The sequence below is a fragment of the Dermacentor variabilis genome, chromosome 7 (genome assembly GCF_050947875.1).
Source record: "Dermacentor variabilis isolate Ectoservices chromosome 7, ASM5094787v1, whole genome shotgun sequence".
Lineage (NCBI taxonomy): Eukaryota > Metazoa > Arthropoda > Arachnida > Ixodida > Ixodidae > Dermacentor > Dermacentor variabilis.
Window position 1 is genome coordinate 52,058,214 of NC_134574.1, and position 26,384 is coordinate 52,084,597.

The 26,384-nt window shown below is 48.5% G+C and overlaps 1 long non-coding RNA gene across 1 annotated transcript in view; it reads right to left on the reverse strand.

The window, feature by feature from the left end:
* The window catches only part of LOC142589035 (uncharacterized), a 54,194-nt gene that overhangs the window by 22,266 nt on the left and 5,544 nt on the right, over positions 1–26,384 (reverse strand). The window contains exons 2-3 of the long non-coding RNA XR_012829791.1: positions 18,227–18,363; positions 18,104–18,171 (exon numbers count right to left, since the gene is read on the reverse strand). This is a non-coding gene — a long non-coding RNA (uncharacterized LOC142589035). The remainder of the gene's footprint in view (positions 1–18,103; positions 18,172–18,226; positions 18,364–26,384) is intronic.

Sequence of the window (26,384 nt, forward strand, 5' to 3'; positions counted from 1 at the left end):
TGCCAAAACCACTTGCTGATTATGAGGCACGCCATAGTGGAGGACTCAGGAAATTTCGACCACCTGAGGTTCTTTAACGTGCACCTAAATCTAAGTGCACGGGTACTCAGATTCCATTACCATCGAAATGCGGCCGCCGTGGCCGGGATTTGATCCCGCGACCTCGTGCTCAGCAGCCTAACACCATAGCCACTGAGCCACCACGGCGGGTGATACTTCGGGTATTATGCGATGCTTTGCGACTGGTCTGTTGCATCCTCGATGACGTCGAACAGTAGTATTGCTATCGTTGGAAAAGACTTCCTAGCTGTTCCTGCTTACGCAAGGGGAGACTTAGATTTATGTCGAAGTCTGGTTCAGGAACTATGGTCGTCGGGGTGGATGCGGCAGAATCCGTGACGACAAACGCATTGCTGTTTTACACAATTTCCTCGATGTACGCGATCATCGTGCCCTTGTTAGTGTGCTTGAAAGCCTAACTAAAATTTGTCATCATCAATTTCGCTTTCCCTCTTTGCAGTCGGGCGATCCCTCTTGCGAGGCAAGTTTCACAGTCGAGCAGTTGACGTTCATCGCCCTCGATGACGCCTTCTAACGTCTGCGAGTGTTTCGGTGCCGACGGAAATCACAATGCTGGAGAGAGGAGGGACGCTGACTTGTTCGAGCATGCTCAAGGCATGGTGCTTACGAGTGATCTCCGGCGGTATCACTCGATCTTCGGATAACGCTATCGACTACGACTTCAAGTCGGTAATTGCGCTTTGTTGCTTCAGGAAGTGCATGCCGAGAATCACGTCTTGTGAACACTGTTGGAAGATGCTGTTGAAGACTGTTGGATATTCGACGAACCTGTGTCCTCAAATACAGGCCACGCCGACTGTTGTTGCTTAGAGGCTATCGTGTTGGGCTGCTTAACACGAGGTCGCGGGATCGAATCCCGGCCATGGCGGCCGCATTTCGATGGGGGCGAAATGCGAAAACACCACTGGTACTTAGATTTACGTGCGCGTTAAAGACTCACAGGTTCTCCAAATTTGTGGAGTCCCCAATACGGCGTGTCTCATAATGAGAAAGTAGTTACGGCACGTAAGACCCCAAAATTTATAAAGCAGGCTACTCTCGAAGAACCGCAACAGCGGCTAACGCAGTTGGCAAGCATCGAAACTTTTATCTGCCGGTCAAGCGTGTCGGCTTTTATACATGGGCCATCGAAAGTTCCAGAGTAATTAATTGCTGGTGCCCGCATGTCTTCCAGGAAATTCAACATATTTCGCGTCGTACATGCAATCAGATTACACTAGCTTCGGGGACAGCAGACAACGGGCAGAAACATCGATAACATTCAAGAATTTCCGATACATGCGGGCGCGTCCCCCGCTGAGCGATAACATTTGTCAGACAGCGAAAACCGGTCACCCAAAAAAGATAAACAAGTACACGTGTCGATATTGTATCATCTATATTGCAGGACGATGATTTCAGCGGCTACCCTCTTTGGGCGCGCAATCTTCTTGTCCGATTTCTAAAAGGCAAAGCTCAATTCCACCTACACCGGATATCGTTCCAGACGAACCGGTACTACAAAGCGATCTCATCACTATCACCGGAAGTCGTCAACGAGTCCACCGACGTCCTCGTTCAGCCTTTCGGCGAAAACTCGTATGAGCGCCTCAAACAAAAGGTCACAACACGTACTGCGCCCTCCGAACGCAACAGCATGCAACATTTTACTAGCTAAGCACTGGCTGTCAGATGCCATTTCCAAATGAACACCGCATGCGAAAGCTCTTTGGCAAACACAACGCCAGCACTCACGGCGCTTTGCTCAGGGAACTTTTACTACAGTTCTCATCGTATGCTGTTTGCCTTGTCCTTGCTGCCTCTGATTACTCAATGCTAGAACACCTGGCCGGGCTCACCAACAAGATCTACAAGGCTTCCACTCCTTCGGTTTGTATCTTTGTAATTGCACCTGAGAGCTCATCGTTCGCGCAGCTCGAAGTGTCCTCACCGCGACAGCGATTTGACTTCAAGCTTCTAGACAGCACCAGCGTTCTTCCAATCCACGTGCTTCGTCGTCGTCTCCCGACATGTACACAAGGACCCCTTATCCCCAGTGGAGCTGCTGGTACCACCTGCATCACGCACATCGTCATAGCAAGTGTGCGCCACCGTGTACCTGGTCAGCAAACGACAGGAGGGATCACTGGCGGCCGCACATGACCCCGCCCCTCGAGCTGGCCGCCTACTCACTATTATGGACAAGATCTTAGGCAGCGTTTTTTCATCTAAACACGAGCTCAGGTTAGTGCAATGCCTTCTCCACGGACTGACTGCAATTTGTAGCCTCGCAGACAGCCTCTGCACGCCGCTAACTCCTCTACCAGTATGGGAAGTACGGGTTTCCTTCATTCCGACTGCATCGCTTGTTCTGCTAGATTTTCGTCATCGCTGATGTCATCCATTCCATCACTGGGTTGATTTCCTTCCCTTCTATGATCTCGTAAGCATGTGCCAACGGCTCATCGATGGCTATACTCGTATGTCCATCGTTGGACTCCTCTTAACAGTTAACTTCCCCACAGTCATCTGAAATTTTGTGCCCTCAAGCCCTTACCAGAGTATACTTGCTGAGCTCCCTGAGGTAAAAAAAAACCTGGTAGATTCACCAACCTGCTAAACACGTGGTTACCCATCACATCATCACACGTGGTACCTTCCCGTCCTCGCCGCTTGTTTGGTGAGCGGCTAGCCTTCGCTAAACGCGAATTCTAGCACATGCGGCAGCTCGGCATTATTCCTTATCTGGCACGTTGGTATTACCGCTGCTTCTACCAAAGGATCTGGGTGACTAGCGTCCGTGTGGAAGCAACCATGCTCTCAATTCTCAAGCTATTCATGACAGCTACTCACTGCCTCATATCCAGGACAACACGTATAATCTGGTGGGGTGTAAGATCTTTAGCAAAGTGAATCATCTGGTCAACGCTTACCAGTGGATACCGGTTGAGCCCAAAGTCATTCTGATAAGTGCCGTAACGACGCCCTTCGGTTAGATCAAGTTTGTGTGCATATGTTTTGACTTACGCACCAGACTGGCATTCCAGTAGTTCACTGAGGCGAGAAGTGGTTTGCTTGCAGTCTTCGCGTACATTGATGACATAGTGATTGCGAGCGCCAGTACGGAAGACCACGAGCGTCACCTACGTGGACCTTTTCAGCAATGTCAGTAATATGGCCACGTCGTGAAGCCACAGGAATGTGTTTTGCAGCTTGCGAGTAGGCTTCTTGCGCCATCGCATTTCTACGGAGAAAGAAGAGGAACAGTGTTGCAGTTAGCTCCAATGGGCCTAGCCTTGCAAAAGTTACCGGCAATTGCTCCGTCTGAACGCCACATATCAACCGTGATAGGGTCTCAAACACTTCGCAGTACAGCTAACACCAGCTTCCAGAAACATGTTGACTCGGAGCCCATTACGTTACGCAATTTCCGCACTACGATCACCTACACGGCTCACTATTCACTTCCAAACTCACGCATTTTGGCGCTCGAAATCCTGCCATCACCCTTCCACATTAAGCACTCAAAAGGTTTCCACTACCCAACGCTCTCCGCCGACTTCACAAGTTCTTGGAACTCGTAAACTCCTATCGCTGTTTTATTGCCCACAGCACGGCCTTACTACATCCGATCACCTAGCTATTGAAAGCCCCACAGAGCCAGTCTTCGGCAATATCTTGGTTTCCTGAGGCCCATTCTGCCTTTCAGGCTGCCAAGCAAGCCGTCGCTGTGGAGCTCTGCTGGCGCATCCTCATTTTGACGCGCCGACTAGAGCAATGGTGAACACCTCTAGTGTTGCCATCAGCACTGTTTTGCAACAATAAATTGGCTCTTACTAGTACCCTTTAGATTATTTCTCTCGGAAGCTACAATTCATGAAGGCACTCTACAGTGTTTCCAGTCGCGAGCTGTTGTCCATCCACGACACCATTCAGCACATGTACCACTCACTGGAAGGCCGCACGTTCCACGTGATGACTGACCATAACCCTCTGTCTTGTGTGCTCACCTCGAACTCCTCAAAGTACGTCGCTCATGATATTCCGCACCGTGCGTGCATCTTCATTTCACCACGGACATACAACATGTCAAGAAGTAGACAACGTTGCAACCAATGCCCTCTTTTATGTTGCGGAGCTTCATTCCACCACTCCTGCTACCAACTGGGAACAATAATGGATGCACAGAATAACCACGCCGAACTACAAGCGCACTAGAAACACCCCTGCTCCCTACCTCTCAATCTAGTCCCTTGCCCGTCATCACCGTGCTCACTGTCAGGTGATGATATCCGCGCCTCTTCCGCGCCGTTTCATACCCGTAAGGTTCCGGTGGGCCGTCTTCTACTCCATCATTTTCCACTACACATACATCGCCACTCATCGCTACCTCTGACCTCATATCAATGTGGACATTCATGCACGACCCGGTACCTGCATTGCGTGCCAACCATCTAAAAGGACTCGTCACACTGTGCCGCTTCACCAGCGGCTTCTTCCTCTCGACCAGCGCTTCGACCATGTGCGCATCGACAGAGCTAGACTCCTTGCTGTTTCGCGCGGCTACTGCTACGCGTTTACCATAGTGTAACATTGCACATGCTGGCTCAAGACGATCCCCATCGTAGACATCACTGCGGGAAGCGTGGCATGCGCTTTCGCCGCTGCATGGATTGCTTGGGCTGCCAATCAATGTAAGGACAGACCGTGGATGGCAATTTGAATCTGCGTTATTTGCGGCACTTTCCGGCATTCTTGGCAGCAAGCACTGTATCCCTACTGCTTATCATCTGCGCTCTAACAATATGGTCGAGCGTCTTCATCGGCAGCTCAATGTCGTCCTCACAGCATGCCTAAACAGTGAGCCCTATACCAACTACTTGCCCTTTTCAATGCCTGGCCTTCGGGCAATCCTTTTCTGCTGCCTTGGGTGCTCTGCGGCCGCACTCGTTTTTGGCTCCCTCCCTAGGTCTTCCCACCTACCTTTTCGCCACAGACAGACCTTTTCACCACATCAACACCAACCCTATATGCAACGTCTCCAAGGCTGCTACTGGGACCTGCAACCCGTTCAGCGCAAGTCTGCCAAGAAAGACGTATTGGAACACCCAGAAATTATGTCCGCCACACATGTTTTTCTTATGCAAGATTATCATATGGGCGTCTCTAACGCTGGCCCATAACACACCGTTCTGGTTCAGCGCCGTTTCTCCAAAGCTTTTGTGATTGCGCAACATCAACGTAAGTAGACACTCTATCATTCACCTCAAGCCACCCTACGTGGAGACAGCCATCACCATGTGCATTTCCAGAGCACAAATTTCCCAGAGGCCGACATTCAATCGAATTCTCAAGAGCGTCGGCATGGCATTTATTTCACGCTTGCAATCTATCCGGGGGCTCCTGTAGCGCCCGCATCTGCTCGCATGCCAGGGGTTGCTTCTATCAAAGCAGGAACAAAGCAAAATAAAGATGGGCAGTCCTTAGTTAACAGTTATGCAGTCGACGTGTTCATCGTCCTTGCTTTCGCGCTCTCATGCTCTTCAAGTTTGCTTGCTCTGTGACTGGAGACCGGAATATCTCCTTGAAGGCAGCGAAATGTGAGAAAGACAGACTGCCCACTTTTTTCGAGCTGCAAAGTTCTTAAGCGTTGTGTCTTGCCCAGGGAGTACAACGAGCTGATTCGGTACAGCTAGCAAATGGTAAGGAAAATGGCATCTGAAATATGGCTGCCTTTTTGTCTAATGATCCTAGAGAAGCAGTCTTAAGGGCCATGATTCATTTCTGTTTGGAGCGGATACTTGAAAGCGCAGTTTTATTGCGATTAGCTTTGCTTGGATACTTTACCTACTTACGTTTGCCTCTAACCTAATTTACATCACAACTCTCTCAATAGACTACTTCGACCACTGGATGTGGGCAACTAGGTACGTGCGGCTGGGTACGCACCCGTTCTTTTTGAATCCCATACAATGAGGGCGTGCTCTTAAACAAATCCTTGAAAAATTTTCAGGTGCTGGCGAAATTGAAACCGCGCTTCACGGGTTCCTCAAGCATGGCAGCCCAGTGTTTTACGGCGCTGCGCCATGAATGCGCGCAGACAGCGAGAAAATAACCATCAATGTTTGCACGCCCCACCGCCCCACGCATCTTGGAAGTCACTCTGTGACTTCGTGGTGGTACCGCTAGATAACTCAGGGTGTCCAGACTAAAACACGGGAATGGAGGCAAGCCGCAGAACATGACTATTACCTGACCCGTCTCCCACCTACCCACTTGCCCACCGTCTGATAAAAGTAGTGGATAATGATAATTATGATATTATATTTGATATTTGATATATTATGATATTCTATTTCCATTATGATAATGGAAATAGAATATATATATATATATATATATATATATATATATATATATATATATATATATATATATATATATATATATATTGTAATACCGAGACCGATCAAGTTGTCCAGCGCTGTTTATTCCCAAACAGGCAACGCCCCAGCTCACGCGCGCAGAAGTCGAAGAACAGGGAAGATGACGATGGCTATGTACAAATGAAAACGACGAAGTACGTTATTAGTGCTTACACTAACTTCTCCCCTTCATGGAAGCGGCCAGCCTGGCCGCAGATTAGAGGTCATCTAAACGGTGAGTGAAGGGCTTCATCCGCGAGACATGAACAATTTCGGCATTCCAGCGGCGCCGGTCAGTGACGGAGTGTACTGGGCGGACGAGGTAGTTCACTGCAGATGTTTGCTGCACAACGGTGTATGGGCCAATGTAGCGTTGAAGGAACTTCTCACAGATGCCTGGAGTGCGGACTGGAGTCCAAAGCAGGACTTGGTCTCCAGGGTGAAAACGTATGTCACGGCGTTTGTTGTCGCAGTGAGGTTTGCGCTCAGCTTGGGTAGCTTCTGTGCCTTCCCGGGCGATTTGACGGCAATGTGCAATTCTGGCAGCAAAATCTTCTCGAAGCGACGCTTTAGGCGACGAAGGTGCTAAAAAGAGTTCTCTGTCGAATATGGTGGAAGGAGATCGTCGATATACAAGGAAGAAAGGACTGTAGCCGGTAGTCCGTTGAATAGCACTATTATATGCGAATGTTACAAAAGGAAGAATTTTATCCCAGTCAGTGTGGTCAGGACGGATGTACATGGAAATCATGTCAGACAGCGTACGGTGGAACCGCTCCGTAAGGCCGTTGGTTTGCGGATGATAGGTAGAAGTAGATTTGTGGACGGTATTAGCGGCCCGAAGAGCTTCCTCGAGAACTTGGGAAATTTACGCCTTGCCACGGTCACTGAGAAAGACGCGAGGAGCCCCGTGGCGCAAGACGATGGAGCGCAAGAAAAAGTCGGCGACCTCTGAAGCGGTACCGGATCGCAGAGGGGCAGTCTCGGCATATCTTGTTAAATGGTCAACCGAGGTCACAATACAACGGTGACCGGAGGGTGTCAACGGCAAGGGACCATACAAATCAATACCAACAAATTCAAAAGGTGCGTCCGGGCAAGGGAGAGGTTGTAATAAACCGGCAGGCGGGGATATCTAGCGTTTTCGGTGCTGACATGACACACAAGAGGCAATGTATTTGGCCGCCGTTGAGGATAGGCCAGGCCAGAAGCAGCGGGTCTTGATGCGGTCGTAAGTCTTGTGGAAGCCTAAGTGGCCAGCCGATACGTCGTCGTGAAGTGCCTCTAATACTCACACGCGAAGGCAGCGAGGCAGAACTGGGACCCACCGGTGACCTGATGGGTGGTAAACGTAGCGATGTAGCACGCCATGTTGAAGGCGGAATTGTCGAAGTTGGCGTCACAAGCGGCTGCTGGGTGGTTCGACCAACCCACTAAGGCGATTAATGAAAGCTCGACAGCAGGAGTCGGCCCGCTGAAGCGACACGAAATCAGACCGTGATGAAAGCGTAACTTGGTCCAGGGGCGTTATCGAGAGCTGGTGTGAGGCAGGCGTAGCATCGGGACGACATGGTGCGGAAGACGACGGCGCGTTACCGGGAGAGAGCGAGAGTGGGCCGCGAGACAATGCGTCTGCATCATGATGACTTTTTCCAGATTTGTACGCTATTGTAAAGTCATATTCCTGCAAGCGGAGTATCCAGCGTCCTAAGCGTCCTGACATGCTTTTCATTGATGACAACCAACACAGGGCATGATGGTCGGTGACGATGGTGAAGTGGCGGCCGAAAAGGTATCGGCGAAATTGCGGAATCGACCAAATGATAGCATGGCATTCTTGCTCTATAATGATGTAGTTCCACTCAGCTGGAGAAAGTGTTCGGCTGGCATATGCTATGACTTGCTCTTTAGAGGCTGCATTACGTTGCAGGAGTACTGCGCCAATACCTTTTGCGCTTGCGTCAGTATGGAGTATGGTGGGGGCTCGATTATTGAAGTGGCGAAGTACTGGTCCGGCAGTAAGATGTCGCTTAAGAGCTTGAAAAGCCGACTCGCAGTGGCTAGTCCATGTGAAACAGGCACCGGTAGGCAACAGTTTTCTGTTGCTGTGGGCGAGGAAACTGAAGAACAGCACTAATCTCTTCGGAGTCTCACTGGATGCCATCTTTTGAGACGACGTGGCCCAGTACATTTATGCTCTTGCTTGCAAATTTGCATTTTTTGAATTGATATGGAGACCAGCATTTTCAAGGCACTTGACGACTTCTTCTAATCGATGAAGATGTTGGCTGAAGTCAGACGAAAAGATGACAATATCGTCCAGATAACCAAGGCAAGTCTTCCATTTTAGGCCACGAAGTACGTTGTCTATCATGCGCTCAAATGTGGCAGGAGCGTTACAAAGGTCCAAAAGGCATCACGTTAAATTCATAAAGTCCGTCTAGTGTAGTGAATGCGGTCTTTTCTTTGTCAGTCTCGTTCATCGAAATTTGGCGATATCGTGATCGACGATAAATTGTGGAGAAATATTCCGCCCCTTGTAGTGTGTCCAAAGCGTTGTCAATTCGAGGTATTGGATATACGTCCTTGCGTGTGATCTTATTGAGCGCTCGATAATCGACGCAAAAGCGCACGGAGCCATCTTTCTTCTTTACCAGAACCACGGGAGAAACCCATGGGCTAGATGAAGGCCGTATTATCTTCCGCGCAAGCATGTCAGCAACCTGTTGTTCAATTATCTTGATTTCGGACGGCGATACACGATAGGGGCGTCGTCGTATTATACCGGAACCATCTGTTTCGATGCGGTGTGTAGCCGCAGAAGTTTGGCTCAACACAGGGGAACAGCTATCGAAACAGGCTATGTGCTTTGCCAAGACCACCAGTAAGGCTTCGGTCTGCGCGGCTGTTAGGTCAGAACCAAGAACGGCTGGAGGAGGGAAAGAAGCATCCAAACCTGGGGTTGGTGCTGGCGATGAGAAAGGGCAAAGCGTAACTATAGAGATAGGTTGAGTGTCAGGGAGGGTTGCCACAGTCATCCCTTTGGGCAGCATCACTTGATCTGGGGTCGTTTTGCAAGCAGACAGAAGGGCGCGGCCACGTGAAAACTGCGGGAGAAAGGGGGCAATGAGAATTCCCCGAGAAGTACAGCGGGAAGAAGGGGCGACTAGCACGTCTCCGTCGGCACTCTGACTGGATGTTACGGCTACAACGTCTGCGTGACCAGGACGCAGGACGTAGTCTTCAGCGATGGCCAAGTTCACGCATGAAAGTGACGAGTCAGTAACAGGTGCAAGCGCTGTATCCGTGATATGGACAACTTCCTCTCTACATGAAATGACGGCTGAAGCAGAATGTAGTCCCCACCCAGTATAACTTCATGGATACATGTTGGAAGGATGAGAAACTCAATATGGTGGCGTATGCCGTCGATGAGAACACGAGCAGTACACTGTCCGTCGGGGTGAATGAATGCATTATTAGCACCACACAAAATAGGTCCAAGGTAAAGCGTTTTCACTTTCCGGAGCCGGGAACACAGATCGCTACGAAGGACAGAAACCGCGGCACCGGTATCGATGAGAGCTGACGCGGGAACACCTTCGACAGTTACAGAAAGCATGTTAGCCGGGTGAACAGGAGGAATTTTCGAAGACCGATAAGAAGCAGTTCCCCTCCAAAAACTGCAACAGTTAGTTTTCCGAGTGCTGGTCGACAAGATGAGAAGTGGGGCGAAGCGGTGATGTAGAGCGCCAGTAAGGCGATGTAGAACGACGTCTAGCCGAACGGGAACTATGAGGCAGATTCGGAGCAGCTGGAGGAGACGGAGAACGGTGTTGAGGGAACGAGTACGATGCGGGATAGTAGGCGTCTGGTCGGCGAGTGCGGTCTCTTTCGTGCTCAGCACAGCCTCGTCTTTCTTCCTGCTGGCGACGGCGGCAGAAGCGAGATATATATGGCCGCGTATACCACAGTAAAAACAAGCAGGACGAGGTGGATGCCACTCAGGGTTGGATGGCGCAGCAAGTGCTCTGGTTCCCATCGAAGCCAAATGGCCATAGGCACGGACGTCAGTAGGCATGGAGGTCACGGTAGGTGTAAGTAGTGAAGCAACATCCGCGTAGGTAGGTGTAGGGCGCGCTACCGGAGCAAGATGCGTCGTAGGTGTAGTCATTGCTGTCAACTCTTGCTTTACGACCTCGCGCAAGTCGACGGTGGGGTTTGGGGCGCAGGCAGCCGGTGGACGCCTTAGGTCTTGTAGTTGAAGCTCTTCGCGGATGATGGTGCGGATAAGAGCACGTAGATCTGGAGAATGGGGAACCTGAGGATCGCTGCTGTCATATGGAAGACGAATAGACTGCAGCTCGTCTAGGCGTTGACACGTGGAACTGATGTCTTGGACAGAAGCCGGTTCTTGCACGATTAAGGCCTTGAACGTGACAAACCCAATGCATTTTAAGATGTGGTGAACGCGTTCGGCTTCCGTCATGCTAGGATTCGCACGGCGGCACAGAGCCAAAACATCCTCTATGTATGAGGTGTAAGACTCTTGTGGAAATTGGAGGCGCGTTCCCAGCTTCTGTTTGGCGACTTCTGCACGGCCAGAAGAGGAAGCGAAGATTTGCCGCCGCTTGTACGTAAACGTGGACCAGTCCGCGATGTCGGATTTGTGGTTGAAATACCACGTCTTGGCAACACCGGTCAAATAGAATGCGACGTGCCTCAATTTCTGGGTGCCATCCCACTTGTTGCAAGAACTCGCGTGGTCCTAGTGGTCGATCCAATTGTCGACGTCATTACCGCGGAGTCCCGCAAAGACAGGGGGATCGCGCTGAGGGCTCGTCACAGTCCAAGAGAGCGTCTAAGGGCCGGGGTTGGAATTGTCTATCGTTGTAGGGGTAGCTGGGTGCAGGCGGCGACCGGAACGTAGCTACAGGTAGGACGGGAACGCGAGAGGACGTCAAGGTCTTGACGTACCTCCACCACTTTATAATACCGAGACCGATCAAGTTGTCCAGCGCTGTTTATTCCCAAAAAGGCAACGCCCCAGCTCATGCGCGAAGAAGTCGAAGAACAGGGAAGATGATGATGGCTATGTACCAATGAAAACGACGAAGTACGTTAAAAGTGCTTACAATATATATATATATATATACATATATATATATATATATATATATATATATATATATATATATATATATATATATATATATATATATATATATATAGTTGGACAGTTAATGTACCTCAAAAACAACGGCTTCTTGCGTCGACTTTTCGGCCGAAGACCCACCTTTCTCAAGACAGAAAACAAAGTGGACAGAGTCTGTCTTTGTACGACTTCGCACGGGTAAAATATATATATATATATATATATATATATATATATATATATATATATATATATATATATCGTGGAAAAGAGGGTGTGAAGACAAGGATTGATATCAACTGGCGCTGAAGTGTTCGTGTAGCAAGGCTTACTTTACCGAGGGCGCAACTTTAGGTTACGAGGGCCTCCTCTTCGACTAAACTGGAAAACGCGGCACGAAAAGCGGCTTGAGGTAGAAACATGAACAGGGTTAGTGCACGAGATTCTGTTTGTTGTCTGCTGAGTGGACAGCCTCTCGCTGCGGCCCCCATGGGGAACGTGAGATGACACTAAGCTGGCTCCAGCTGACGCCGCTGTGCGCAACTAGTTTGTTAGTTTTCACCTCATTGGGCATTAAAATAACTAGGCCAGCAATAAGTCGCCATAATACGACAACCGAAATCATTTATATGTTGCATGCTGACCGCCCACGCTGTGCAGAGTGCGGACAACAGGCGGAACATCAGAGCGTTGCGTGTATGCATAAACAAACAAACAAACAAAACTTGAAAGGCAGGGTAGCTGATCGGGTAGCAAGAAAGATCGTACCCGTGGAACAGGAAATTTATCGCAAAGAGAAGGAAGCAGGTGGGAAGTATTTGGATGGGGGTGCATTCGCCGTCTAAGGCTCTTATTGCCGAGAAGGCAGCGGGCTGTTCATTTATTCGGTTTTTATTGTATTAACCTGTGGGTGAAATAAGATTCGCGTTGTTGCGTTCCCTAGCGTCGCGATAAGTTGTTTTCCAACAAAGTAACTTCAATGCTGTTTTCAGGCCCTTTCCTGCTGTGAAACCTCTGGTTCCTGTGACACTTCGTTTAGCCGTGATTACTGAACTTGATGACAACCGTCGCAAGCACACTTTTCCTACTCATGCCAGCCAGATAAATCTTTGCGTCCTACATAAAACCTGTACGGAACTCCTGTGTTTCTCCTGTGCGAACTCTAGGGGAAAAGGGGCGGCGAGTGTAACCGTAACAAATAATGCCGCAAGTGAAAGAGGAGGAAAAGAAGGGCAAGCAAAAGGATATAGTTGTGGGGACAAGGGGAATAGTTGGTTTTTGTAATTGCTGAGACCTGGGGATGTCGTGTACCGATTGGAACCCGTTCAAGGCGCCGGACTCTCATTGCAATATATACGCAGTTCAGCTGACACTATTTCCCTCCGGACCTCCGTCAATTCGCTACTCGAAGAGGGAGCACGTGTGTCCAGTGAGCACCTGAAGCACACTGTCGTGAACGCGGTTAAAATCTTACATCCGCGACCTCAAAGAGATTTGACGGGATGCTAACGCATTTCTGTAGAATTTACTGCTAAATTGCCACACAATTTTTTCTGGGCACAGGTTCGCCCAATAAACAGCTACTTTAGTGACTCGCGTCGAGCAGCTGTATTTGTTCACCCTCTTGTATAAACGTTCCATACAGGGTAAAGATACCTAAGAAAGGCTGTCCAGCGTTTCCCTAGGAGAACCTATCTTTGTCAAAGGTGGCCTTGTCATCCTCAGCTGATTAGTCTTAACAGGTTATAAAGGTGGCGTCACATGCGGTTGTTGTCGGCGGTGGCTGGCTGTAAAAGAAGAGACTGAAAAGAAAATGAGCGCTGTCCCTTGACGTCACTAGACATGGTTTCTGAGACGAGGGGACAAGAGCAGGAGTGTCGGGAGGCGGCAGAAAAAAAAAGAAACTGATAATAAAAGGACATCGGAGGGGCTTGGGAGAGCGAGAGATTAGGAAGCCTCTAGAGAAGTGGACAGAAACCGTAGGCGTCGTAGGCGGCGTGCGTTTGGGGTTTTAGAAGAGTCGGTCAGCCGGTCAGCGTGCCAGTAATAAACGGACACGAGTTGGAAGAATGACTGGAGTATCACATCAGCAGTGTGCCGTGCATTTTTGAATGCATTAAAATGGCGGCAAGGAGTGGGAGGGCAATGTATGGCGTTGTTGGAAGAGAGTGGCTTGGCCTTTCAAGGGACGTTATGGTCAGTAGTTCGGCGTAGGCTTGCTCGCGGCGCTATACAGAGAGTGGAGCAACCTTGTGTGATGGAGACACCGAAAAGGATATGCTGGCCACTGGGACTCTAGAATAGAAGGGTGGTGGTCTAAACAAACACGAAAGAAGAAACGAAGGAGAGAAAAGATAAAAAAGGAAGAATAAATAGGAGGGTAACAACAGGAAAAGCGGGATGGGGCCGGCGTACATAGAAAAAGGGCTCGTATGGTTAATATATGCGTGAAAGAAAATATTAAAATTCAGAGGTAGGGGAGAGCAGCGAAGAGCTGTGAACGGAAGAATAGGTAAACTTAAAGGGAAGCTGAAACGGTTTTCAATTTCCATGAATTGCTGGGATTGGGAAGAACAGACCTAATAATTTACGGTTCCGAAATTTTTTTCTTAGTTTTGTTAATATGAGGGGCAGAAATCGCTTTCTAAATCACCCCCGCGGACACGCCCCCATCACTTCCCTGAGCGCCGGGTGAGGTGGTTGCCAGAGGAGAGAACCGGCGAGAGTGACGTCATTCGCGGGGACCGAGCTGCCGGACCGGCGTGCTGGCATGTGATGGCATGCCTCTTTCCGTCCTGCGCTTTGCTGAACGACGCTACGAGAGATCTGCCGCCGCTCACGTTTCTTTTCTTTTGCGATTTTCGTAAACTGTTCTTTCCTTCTGTGCTGCGTGAGTGCCTACAGCCAAGGGCGCCCAACATGTCCTCGTTCTGTGCAGCATTCGACTGCGCGAACACTGGAGGGCGAGACGATGTAGTGTTTCACAGTTTCCCGAAGGACAAGAAGCTTGCAGCGCAGTGGGTCCGTGCGGTGAGGAGAGATAAGTTCGTGCCGACGAAATCAACTGTGCTGCGCTCGGACAATTTCAATGATAGCCCGATAGCCTTACGACAAATGCGGAAATGCGTTGTTGCTAGCGTTGCTGTACTCCGTTCCATACATCAGGTGCAACGCTGTGGAGGCTTCAGGTACTTCTTGCAGTGGCTGCGTTCGCACTTAGAAAAAGTTCGGTGTTTCTTGACCCGATTTCTGAGAAAATTTTCCATATATAAGCTAAGTTCTGAATGAAAAAAAGAAGAATTTACCCATAGAAGCAATCCCCGTACTTATACGGTTGCTAACACGTTCTTTTAAATCAATTTTCTTTTCGGCATTTTTTATCTGCAGCCCGTCGCGGCAGCTTCACGTGCATGCTCGCGCGAGCAAACGCCTTGGCACGCTGCAAAGCATAGACGGAAACGCGCGCAGTAATAAATTTTGGCGACCGGACTTCGTGCGTAGCTTCCACAGCGTTGCACCTGAACTATGAAATGGAGTATAGGCTTGCCTAGTGACGTTCGACGTACGGTCGCACTTATCGTGCTTACCACAAGGCGGCGCTAAAACTGCCTAATATCTTTATGTCAACACTAGCATGGAGCACGCATACCGATTCTTGATCGAGCCACAATCGCAAAGTCGTCGAACCATAGTATGAATATTGCACATATAATACCTCTGGCCATTTCTGGATGTGTATGATAAGAACTTCCATGACTGTACCTCGCAGCACTGCATGTGCGCGCTTTGAAACGCGGCACTTATGTTCGCGATCGTGTATCAACACTCAAAAAACCATGGGACTTTAGACAAGCAGCGACAAGGTGCTTGACATCGCGGAATTGCACCCGTGTTTACAATCTAATGAGAAGTTAGTGCTTCGGCATTCTTCCAGCAGCAAGTTCCCAGTGACACTTTAGCGCATTTTTTCTCCCGTCATGGGAACGTGCAGCTACATGGAAAAAAAAACATACGTACCAGCTAAGATTTCCAACGCGCGAGAAGGTGCACACATCGCTCTCGCTGTTGCCACACTCAACATCGTCGTTGCCGCCGTTGCCGCCATCGTTTTCCGTATCGGCTGTTGGTTCGAACATGTACGGCGAAAATACAAGCTGTCCGAGACAGCGAGAACGTTCATAATGCTTACAACTCAGCTATGAAGCCCGAACAGAACAGCGTGCTACGCTCTGAAACGGCGGCTCCGACCGGCGACTGCCGCGAATGACGTCACAGCGGCCACGACCAATCACGGACAACAGCGGCATTCGCGCGATGCCCTGAGGTACTGGTGCGCGTTTTCTTGAAAAAACAGCCGCTTGTGTTTGTTTCCGCCCCTTTTTGAACCAGATATTCGTGTTCAGGGTACTCAAAACAGTGGAATGCCGCAGAGAACTCATTTTTTTTCGAAAAGTGTTTCAGCTTCCCTTTACCATCTATCCAAGTTTAACTGGTGGCATAACGTGTGTTTGTGGATTTGTTAATAGCATGAGAATTTCAGGTTTCAGTTGCAGCTTTTATCTATTCTATGTTTCCAGATTACAAATTGATTCCCATAGTGCGCAGAAGTTTGAGCTTGTGTATGAGGTATTATTCCGGTTATTTCCTGTTGTGAATGGAACGGAAAATTTCGTTTGTAGTATATAGAGCTTTGGTTTATCTAATATAAGACAGTGTTCATTGAAGGGGCTGGTTACTGTTTTATGTAAATTGCGTTTCGTCTCTGCGCGATGGCCGTTGAGTATTGGACGAATTTGCTGTCCAGTCTCACCTATGAATTCTTTGTTGCACGTGGCACACTCTGGACATTAGAGTACTTGGCTTCAGGTGTAGGTGAAACTCAAAGTTACCTTGTGAGGGAAATCCAACGCTCCACTTTTTAATGCAGTACTAGACTGTATGTGTTTGCATGTTTGTAAATGTTTGCTTCTTGAATTAGTTCTGACATATAACTACTTTGAATTTATAGGCAATTACTACCTACAATTACGAGAAGAAAGGGGGTTAACCGAGGGTCCCGATTTTATTAGTCATATCATAAGAAGCCGACAAACATTGACACCAAGGACAACATAGGGGAAATTACTTGTGCTTAATAAATGAAATAAAGAAACGAAGAATTAATGGAAAATAAAGTGGATGAAAAAACAACTTGCCGCAGGTGGGAACCGAACCCACAACCTTCGCATTTCGCGAAATGCGAAGGTACAAAACACAAGTTAGCTAAAGCAGCAGCCAGTTAATTCAATGAGCACAACCATATATTCGGTCAAGCAACGCCCTATGGGCTACAATTTCCGATCACCTCGCGACAGGAAACAAATGGAATAATTATCTCATATACAAGTCTAATCTCCTACAGACGATGGGAATCAATTTGTCACGTAGTAATTCAAAATCGTTAGAACCTGTAACTTAAACCTAAAATTATCATATTGTTAGCAAAGGCACAAAGATGCGTTATGCCCCCAGCTAACATTAATTATTCAGCCACATATTTCTCCGTTTCGAGCTCTTCCCTATCGCTCCCCTACCACGTAATTCAATATTTTCTTACACGCTTCTACGCATATATTAACCATAGGAGCCCTTTCTTTTCCCATTTACACGTGCCCCATCCCGCTTTTTTTTTTCCTTCTATTTCTTCTTTTGCTTTCTTCTTTGATTTTCTTCATTTCTGTTTCTTTTTCTTTTTGTTCAGAACACCATCGACACATTCTAATATCCCAGACGTCAGCATATCTTTTCTGACCGCTCCACCACACTTTTTTATACCGCTGCGAGGATGCCTACGCCGAATCACTGAGGCTGACGTTCCTTGAAAGACAGAGCCGCTCCCTTCCAGTTACCCCCTGTCACTTGTTCAATCCGACTCCTTTTGTTACTCGTGCGCTCACCGGCTGTCCGGCTTGCTAAGACGACAAACACAAGCCGCCTACGACACCTACGGTTTCCGTTCAGTTCTCTAAAGGCTTCCTAACCTCTCGCTCCCCCCAAGACCCTCCAATGTCCTTTTTCTTCTGCCGCCTTCCGACTCTCCAGCCCCTGTCTCCTCGTCTTAGGAACCATGTCTAGAGACGCCAAGCGACAGCGCTCAGCTTATTTTCAGTATCATCCTTTACAGCCAGCCGTCGCCGACCACAACCGCACGTAGCGTCACCCTACTAACATGTTAAACTAACTAGCTGATGTTGGCAAGGCCGCCTTTGACGAAGAGAAGTCCTCCTATCGAAACGTTGGCCAGCCTTTCTGTAGCACCTTATCCGTATTTGTAACTTCTTATAGCGCAGTGTGCTACTCCACCCGTCGACCCCCTTTTTGATTGCAGCTTTCCCCGTCAATACAACGTGACAATATGAAGAGGACATATTTAAGTGCATGTTGCAGCAAGAGTAAAATAGAAGATTCGAACGTATGGCGATACCTGGAAGAACGACCTCCATGTGTTTCTTGCGGCTTGAATCAAACTTTCCCAAAATGTTCCTGCTTGTCCTGCAAAGATTAAAACCACATAAGTATCTCGTATGCATTCTGTGATTGTAATTACTTTTGCAGGTTGAGATAGAACCATCGCTTGAAATAAATTGAAGTTTTTTTCCCATCAAGCATTTCGTCCACTTGACATCTATGAGTTGACGGCTTTGTTGTGCTGTATGTCCAGATACGTTCGTCTGTCAATAAAAACTGAAAGAAAAACAAGACATCGTGTGTCACATAACATGGGTCTCTTGTAAAGAAGATTCACCGTTCCTTCCAGGTTATCGAAATGAAATCCTTTCTCGTGAACAGCAAGAAGGTGGAGGTCTTGCTATTTATTTTAAGGCTGCGCTTTCTTGTGAACTGCTTGATAAATATTCTGTCATGAATGATGATATTGAATGCATGACTATTTTATTGGACCATTTTTAGTAGTTGGTGTATATAGGCCACCCCGTGGCCAAAAAAAAATGTATTCAGTTCCTTGACGTTGTGCTATCATCAACTGCTCTCTGGAATACTCCTTGCATAAATATGGGCGATATAAATATTGACCTCTGCTCCAATGATCCCTATGCGAAAGAATTTGAAACGCTTTCGCTTACATATGGAAGTGCAAATTTTATAAAATTACCTACTTGGATTACATTAGTAAGCGTCACGCTGCTTGATATATGTGCTTCAAATTTAAATTCGCAGAATATAAAAACCGCGTTCTTTTCCTATGACATTAGTGATCATATGCCCATCTTCTTTCTGGTATTATCTACTTCTCCCCTTTGCATACCAAAAACCCAGACATTTCTACATCGAACTAAAAACAGCAAAACTCGGGAAAATTCTTTTCACTTATTTCAGAACCTAGATTGGAGCACTGTTTATAGGCAAAATAACCCTGATGAAGCTTATAACGCCTTCCTAAAGCTGTTGCGTGCTAGTTATGATGCAGCATTTCCACTTCATGAGTTCTCACGGGATATAAATAAAAAATGCAGAAGCCTTGGATAAATTCTCATCTTTACAGGCGCATACAAATAAAGAATAAGTTGTACCACAATTTGATCCACTCGAGAGAGACTGACGCGTTCACTAAATATATGGCATATAGAAATGTTTTAACTTCAGACATAAGAAAGGCTAAAACGAGCTACTATGAAAAGTTATTTGAAAAATTTACAACAATCAGAGGAAATTATGGGAAGTCATAAATGGGCTTACGAACAGGAATAAAGACTGTCATAGGGCACAGGACCTCACAATTAATGGCAAAACACACAGCGGCGAAAGTTTGGCCAATGTCATGAACCAACACTTTATAAACGCAGGCTCCTATGTTGCAACGGATAGAAATGCGGAAAGTGCCCGAACTGATGATAAGTCTACTGTGCCTTATTCTATTTTTTTGGTACCCATAGATCCGGTTGAAGTAGAAAACTTAATCAGAAAGCTTAAAAATAACGTTGCATCAAGGATTGATGGAATAGGTTCTGCTGACTTGAAATTGATATCACCATTGATATGTGATGTATTGGCCTATATAATCAACCTCAGCCTCACTGCCGGTGTATTTCCGGAACAGTTAAAAGTGGGAAAAGTCACCGTAGTACATAAAGGTGGTGATATCAATAGTTTAGCAAATTATCGACCAATATCTGTGCTTCCAACAATATCAAAAATATTTCAAAGAGTAATTTACAATAGACTTGCAACCTTTTTTGATAAACCTCAAATAATAACAAAGAGTCAATATGCGTTTCAAAAAAGTAAGTCAACGGAACAAGCTCTATTATATATCAAGGATAAGATAATCGACCAGATGGAAAAGAAAAAAATACACTCTTGGGCTCTTGATCTTCAAAAAGCATTTGACTCCATACAATTCCAACTATTAATTCAGAAATTGTCGAGATATGGAGTGCATGGAGTCGCACTTCAACTCTTCAAAAGCTACCTTGAAGATCGCTATCAATCCGTGCAAATTAATAGCACAATGTCTAAAAAATAAAGTTAAACCAAGGAGTCCCCCAAGGGTCCCTATTGGGGCCACTATTGTTCCTTGCTTATTTAAATGATATTGTAGAAATTCTCGATTCCCCTGAACTTATGATCTACGCTGATGATACAAACGTTTTCTTTTCATCAGACAATTTAACATCACTTGAAGACGGTGTAAATAAGTATTTAAGGCATCTTTCAGAATGGTTAAGGCAAAATAAGCTACGCTTAAATACCAAAAAAGCAACCTATATGATATTCACACCTATAAACAAGCCTATAAGTAAAATACGTGTCGCATTTGAGGGAAATTGTATTACACACGTTAGGGAACAAAAATTTCTTGGTGTGTGGTTTCAGGAGAAATTAAACTGGAATACACATGTAAATCACCTGATTACCGCATTAGCGCGAAAAGTCGGTTGTTTTCACAAAACAGTACACTTAATCCCATTAAGGTTAAAACTAAATATGTACTATGAACTTTTTCATTCTAAGGTAAGCTACGGGATATTAGTCTGGGGAACAACATCGCAAAGAAATTACCATAGACTTATACGTGTGGAAAGACACAGACGAGAGATGCTATTTACACGCTGTTTACACTGGAGCCAGGCAGCCAGGCTGACAATCGCTCGTGCCAAGGGCACCGACTAACTTCTTCGTCGTGCTCGCGGCGGCTCGTCTCTTGAGCATCGCTCAATGATATCGTAATATTAGCCCCCGGCGGCAAAAGTACCGTCACGGTGCTGTTAAATATCCAAGGTGCATGGAGAGTTGTAGGGCTTGAGTCGGGCAACGTGGACAATGTCACTGGTTGTCACAGCGGAGGACGTAGTGGGTGTGGCTAGAACGATTTCATAGGTGACATCGGTCACTTTGCGTATCACGTGATATGGGCCTGTGTAGCAGGAAAGCAGTTTTTCACAAAGGCCGACTTTACGCGATGGTGACCAAAGCAACACGAGGGCGCCGGGCACAAAATGGACATCACGGTGACGGAGGTCGTAGCGTTGTTTCTGCTTGTCTTGAGACACTTGTAGACGAGCGCGCGCAATTTGGAGAGCATGGTCAGCATGGGCGATTGCATGATGCGCACAATCGCTAGTTGAAGCTGTGGCGGACGGAAGCACAGTGTCCAGTGGTAGCGTCGGTTCGCGGCCGTACAGGAGGTAAAACGGGGAAAAGACAGCAGTTTCGAGACGGGAAGAGTTGTATGCGAAGGTAATGTAAGGTAGAGCCAGGTCCCAGCCACGGTGGTCGTCTGAAACGTATTTGGATAGCATGTCTGTAAGGGTGCGGTTCAAACGCTCAGTGAGGCCGTTCGTTTGGGGGTGGTAGGAGGTGGTAAATTGATGCTGTATTGAGCAGGCACGCATGATGTCGTCAATGACTTTGGCCAAAAAGGTGCGGCCGCGGTCTGTAAGCAATTGACGCGGAGCACCATGCATCCAAATGATATCATGTAGCAGGAAGTCCGCAACATCAGTTGCACAACTAGTCGGAAGAGCAAGGGTTACGGCGTAGCTGGTCGCGTAGTCCGCCACGACTGCAACCCACTTGTTTTCTGATGTAGATTCCGGAAATGGGCCGAGAAGGTCCAAGCCTACACGATGGAAGGGCTCGGCTGGGATGTCGAGCGGCTGCAGGTAACCAGCGGGAAGCTGGGAAGGCTTCTTGCGTCGTTGGCAAAGTTCACAAGCGGCGACGTAACGTCGTACGGAACGGGCAAAGCCCGGCCAGAAAAAGCGGCGACGTGCACGGTCATATGTTCGAGATACGCCGAGGTGTCCTGCCGTTGGTGCGTCGTGAAGCTCTTCTAGAACGATGGAGCGGAGGTGTTTAGGTACTACAAGCAGGAACTCAGAGCTGTCTGGATGAAGGTTACGACGGTAGAGAGTACCGTCGCGGAAGACGAAGAGGCGTAGAGTAGCATCGGCCGGAGAGTGTTCAAAACGGTCGATGAGTGCTCTGATGTAGCCTTCACGGCGTTGCTCGTCGGCGAAATGAAGCAGCTGGGATACAGAGAATACGCAAGAAGCACTGGCACTATTGGAGGAGTCAGAGTCGTCTACAGGGTAACGCAGCAAACTGTCACCGCCTTGGTGCAGGCAGCCAGACTTGTACACCACGGAATATGGAAATTCCTGAGCCTCAAAGCCCATCGACCAAGCCGGCCTGTAGGATCTTTTAGCGATGAGAGCCAGCAAAGAGCATGATGGTCAGTGACTACAGAAAAAGGGCGACCGTAAAGGTAAGGACGGAACTTCGCAACCGCCCAGACAACAGCAAGGCATTCGCGTTCCGTAACGGAATAGTTGCGCTCCAATGGTGCTAGGAGGCGGCTCGCATAAGCAATAACGCCATCCTTGCCACGCTGACGCTAGGGTAAGACGGCCCCTACGCCATGACCGCTTGCATCGGTACGTAATTCTGTAGGCGCATCAGGGTCGAAGTGGGCGAGAATGGGTGGTGAGGTTAGAAGAGTGACGAGCCGAGAGAAGGCAGCGGCTTCTGCAGTACCCCACGAAAATTGTACGCCTTTATTCAAAAGATTAGTTAGGAGCCGAGCAACTGCCGCAAAATCTGGAACAAAACGACGAAAGTACGAGCACAGCCCTACAAAACTTCGAACGTCTGCGGCTGTCTTCGGAACCGGAAAGTCTCGGACAGCACGTGTTTTGTCGGGATCAGGCTGTACTCCGGAAGCGTCAACGAGATGGCCCAGAAGAGTAATTTGTCGGTGGCAAAAACGACATTTGGATGAGTTAAGTTGCAGCTTCGCCTTTCGAAATTCATCAAGTATAGCTGTGAGACGCTCAGGGTGATTGTCGAACGTTGGCGAGAAGACGATGACGTCGTCGAGGTAGCAGACACATGTGGACCGTTTGAAACCGCGGAGCAAGGAGTCCACATACGCTCAAAGGTGGCAGGGACGTTGCATAATCCAAACTGCATTACCTTAAATTGGTATAGGCCATCAGGTGTGATGAACGCGGTTTTTTCTTTGTCCATATCGTCAACAGCAATCTGCCAATATCCCGAACGAAGATCAATAGACGAGAAATATCTGGAACCGAGCAGGCAGCCAAGGGCGTCGTCTATACGTGGGAGTGGGTAGACGTCCTTTTTTGCAATGCTGTTCAGGTGACGGTAATCTTCAAAGAAGCACCACGTGCCGTCCTTCTTAAACCAACACCACAGGTGACGTCCAGGGACTCGATGAAGGCTCAATGATGTTTTCATCGAGCATTTTGTTCACTTCATCTTGAATTACTCGGCGTTCCGACACAGAAACTCGATACGGTCGTCGGTGAATAGGTGCAGCATCGCCAGTAAGAAGGCGATGCTTGACCGTGAGCGTCTGGCCTAAAGGGCGATCGTCGAAGTCGAAAATATCGCGGTCGGACGATCATCATCATCATCAGCCTGGTTACGCCCACTGCAGGGCAAAGGCTTCTCCCATACTCCTCCAACAACCCCGGTCATGTACTAATTGTGGCCATGTCATGCCTGCAAACTTCTTAATCTCATCCGCCCACCTAACTTTCTGCCGCCCCCTGCTACGCTTCCCTTCCCTTGGGATCCAGTCCGTAACCCTTAATGACCATCGGTTATCTTCCCTCCTCATTACATGTCCTGCCCATGTCCATTTATTTTTCTTGATTTCAACTAAGATGTCATTAACTCGCGTTTGTTCCCTCACCCAATCTGCTCTTTTCTTATCCCTTAACGTTACACCTATCATTCTTCTTTCCATAGCTCGTTGCGTCGTCCTCAATTTGAGTAGAACCCTTTTCGTAAGCCTCCAGGTTTCTGCCCCGTAGGTGAGTACTGGTGAGACACAGCTATTATATACTTTTCACTTGAGGGATAATGGCAACCTGCTGTTCATGATGTGAGAATGCCTGCCAAACGCACCCCAGCCCATTCTTATTCTTCTCATTATTTCCGTCTCATGATCCGGATCCGCCGTCCCTACCTGCCCTAAGTAGATGTATTCCCTTACGACTTCCAGTGCCTCGCTGCCTATTTTAAATTGCTGTTCTCTTCCGAGACTGTTAAGCATTACTTTAGTTTTCTGCAGTAATGCTTAACAGTCTTCGCAATACTTCGCAAAGGTGCTCAGCCTGCGTAGAGGACAGGTCCGTCGCAACCATTTTCTTTATGTTGGGATCGACGCCCGAGACTGGCGCGAGGGGCATGCTAAGGTCGCGAGAACCATCGGTCGATAACGCTGCTACGTATTGGTCACCGAGACAATCAATGGTGGCAAAGCAAATACCTTGCGGTAGAATTTGCTTTGCCAATCCAAAGTTACTGACAGGCATGCGAGTGTGGTTCGCAGTAATTGTAACTACTGTGAGGCACGGTGACGTCATACTGTATTGGGATGTCGGGCAGAGGAGTGACGAGGTACTCGCCATCAGGAACTGGTGGGAAAGACAACAGTTCAATGTAGGCTATGGACTTTAACGGCAAGCGAAGAAAGCTGGTGGAGCGTAAGCGGCAGTGGGGTGCGTCAGAAGGTTCTGCGAGCATCGGCAACTCAAGGCGAAGGGTACTGGAAGAGCAGTCAATAAGGGCAGAATGGGCGGAGAGAAAATCGAGGCCGAGAATAAGGTTGTAGGGGCAATGAGCAGTTACGGTGAAAAGGACAGGGGTGTGGCGGCCGGCGGTGCTGACACGTGCCGTACACATGCCGAAGATAAGCACAGTACCGCCATCCGCAATGCGGACGATGCGTGCCCACGCTGGGGTGAGGAGCTTGTTCAGTCGTCGTCGGAAGGTAGCACTCATAATAGAGAGATGTGCTCCTGCATCGATGAGTGCCGTGACAGGATAGCCGTCCACGTCAACGTCAAGAACGTTTTGGTTAGTAGGTAACGTGAGCAGAGGATTTGAGGGCAGGGTCGACAACGCAGCTTGACCTCTAGAAGCTGCAGTGCCTAGTTTTCCGGCTGGATGCGGGAGGCGATAGACAGCGAAGAAAAGCGGCGGGGTTGGTGCGAACGAGACTGGTGGCGTCGAGGTGAGGGCGAGCGGCTGTAGCGAAGGTTCGGAGCAGGGACATCAGTCGTAGTGGGTTCATGGCGGGTGGCGTAGGGTACAAAAGGTTCAAAGGTGCGGCAATAAGTGGGGGCGTAAGTCCGAGGAGGTGGTGGCCATCGGTTGCGGCAGTGACGGGCGATGTGGCCGATGCGACAGCAGTGGAAGCAGATCGGCCTGTTATCAGGGGTACGCCATTCAGACGGGTTGCGGCGAGATGTGGCAGAAAAGGACTGCCGGGGACGAGGAGGGCCGCTAGATAACTGGGGAACGCTGGGTCGAGACGTGGAACACACGGTGTTCAGACCCATGTTTTCAAATTCCTGTCTGACGACGGCCTGAATCATCGCAATGGTGGTGGTGGTTGCTGGCAGATCGGGAGGCGTCGTGGAGAAGGCTGGTGAACAGGCGGCCTCGAGTTCGCGGCGAACAATACGGGTGGCGTCGTCACAGGTGGTGGTCTGACGCGGTCGAGCCTCACATGTCGACGTAGCAGCAGTATTGGGTAGCCGCGCAATGTGGTGTGAGATACGGCGGCTCTTAGCCTGTTCAAGGCGACGGCATTCTTTTATAATGGCGTCGATAGTCGAGACGTTGCCGAAAACAAGTAAACTGAAAGCGTCGTCGGCGATGCCTTTTAGCACATGTGCCACTTTATCTGCTTCGGACATATGATCGTCAGCTTTACGGCATAGAGCCAAGACGTCGAGGATGTTGGAAGCGTATGGCTGTGTAGATGACTGAACACGAGACGCAAGAGCCTTTCTCGCAGCAGCCTTGCGCCCAATGGTGTCGCCGAACAGTTCCCGTAACTTTTCTTTGAAACTGTCCCAACTGGTTATTTCGTCATCATGTGTTTGGTGCCACACGCGTGGGGTGCCGCCGAGATAAAAGATGACATTGGCGAGAATAATCGATGGGTCCCACCTGTTGTTAGCGCTGGCATGTCATAGAGCTTGATCCAGTCGTCGACATCTTGTGCCTCCAGGCCAGAGAACACACCTGCGTCACGATGTGGGGCAACCGTGACGATTGGAGCAGTCAGACAAGCCGAAGCCGTTGCAGAGGCGGAATCGTCACCGGGAGGCATGGTGACAAGCTCAGTGTGCCGACCACCTCGAAGTTCCGTGGTGAGGACGGGAATCGCTGACCTCCACCAGAAATGTTACGTGTGGAAAGACACA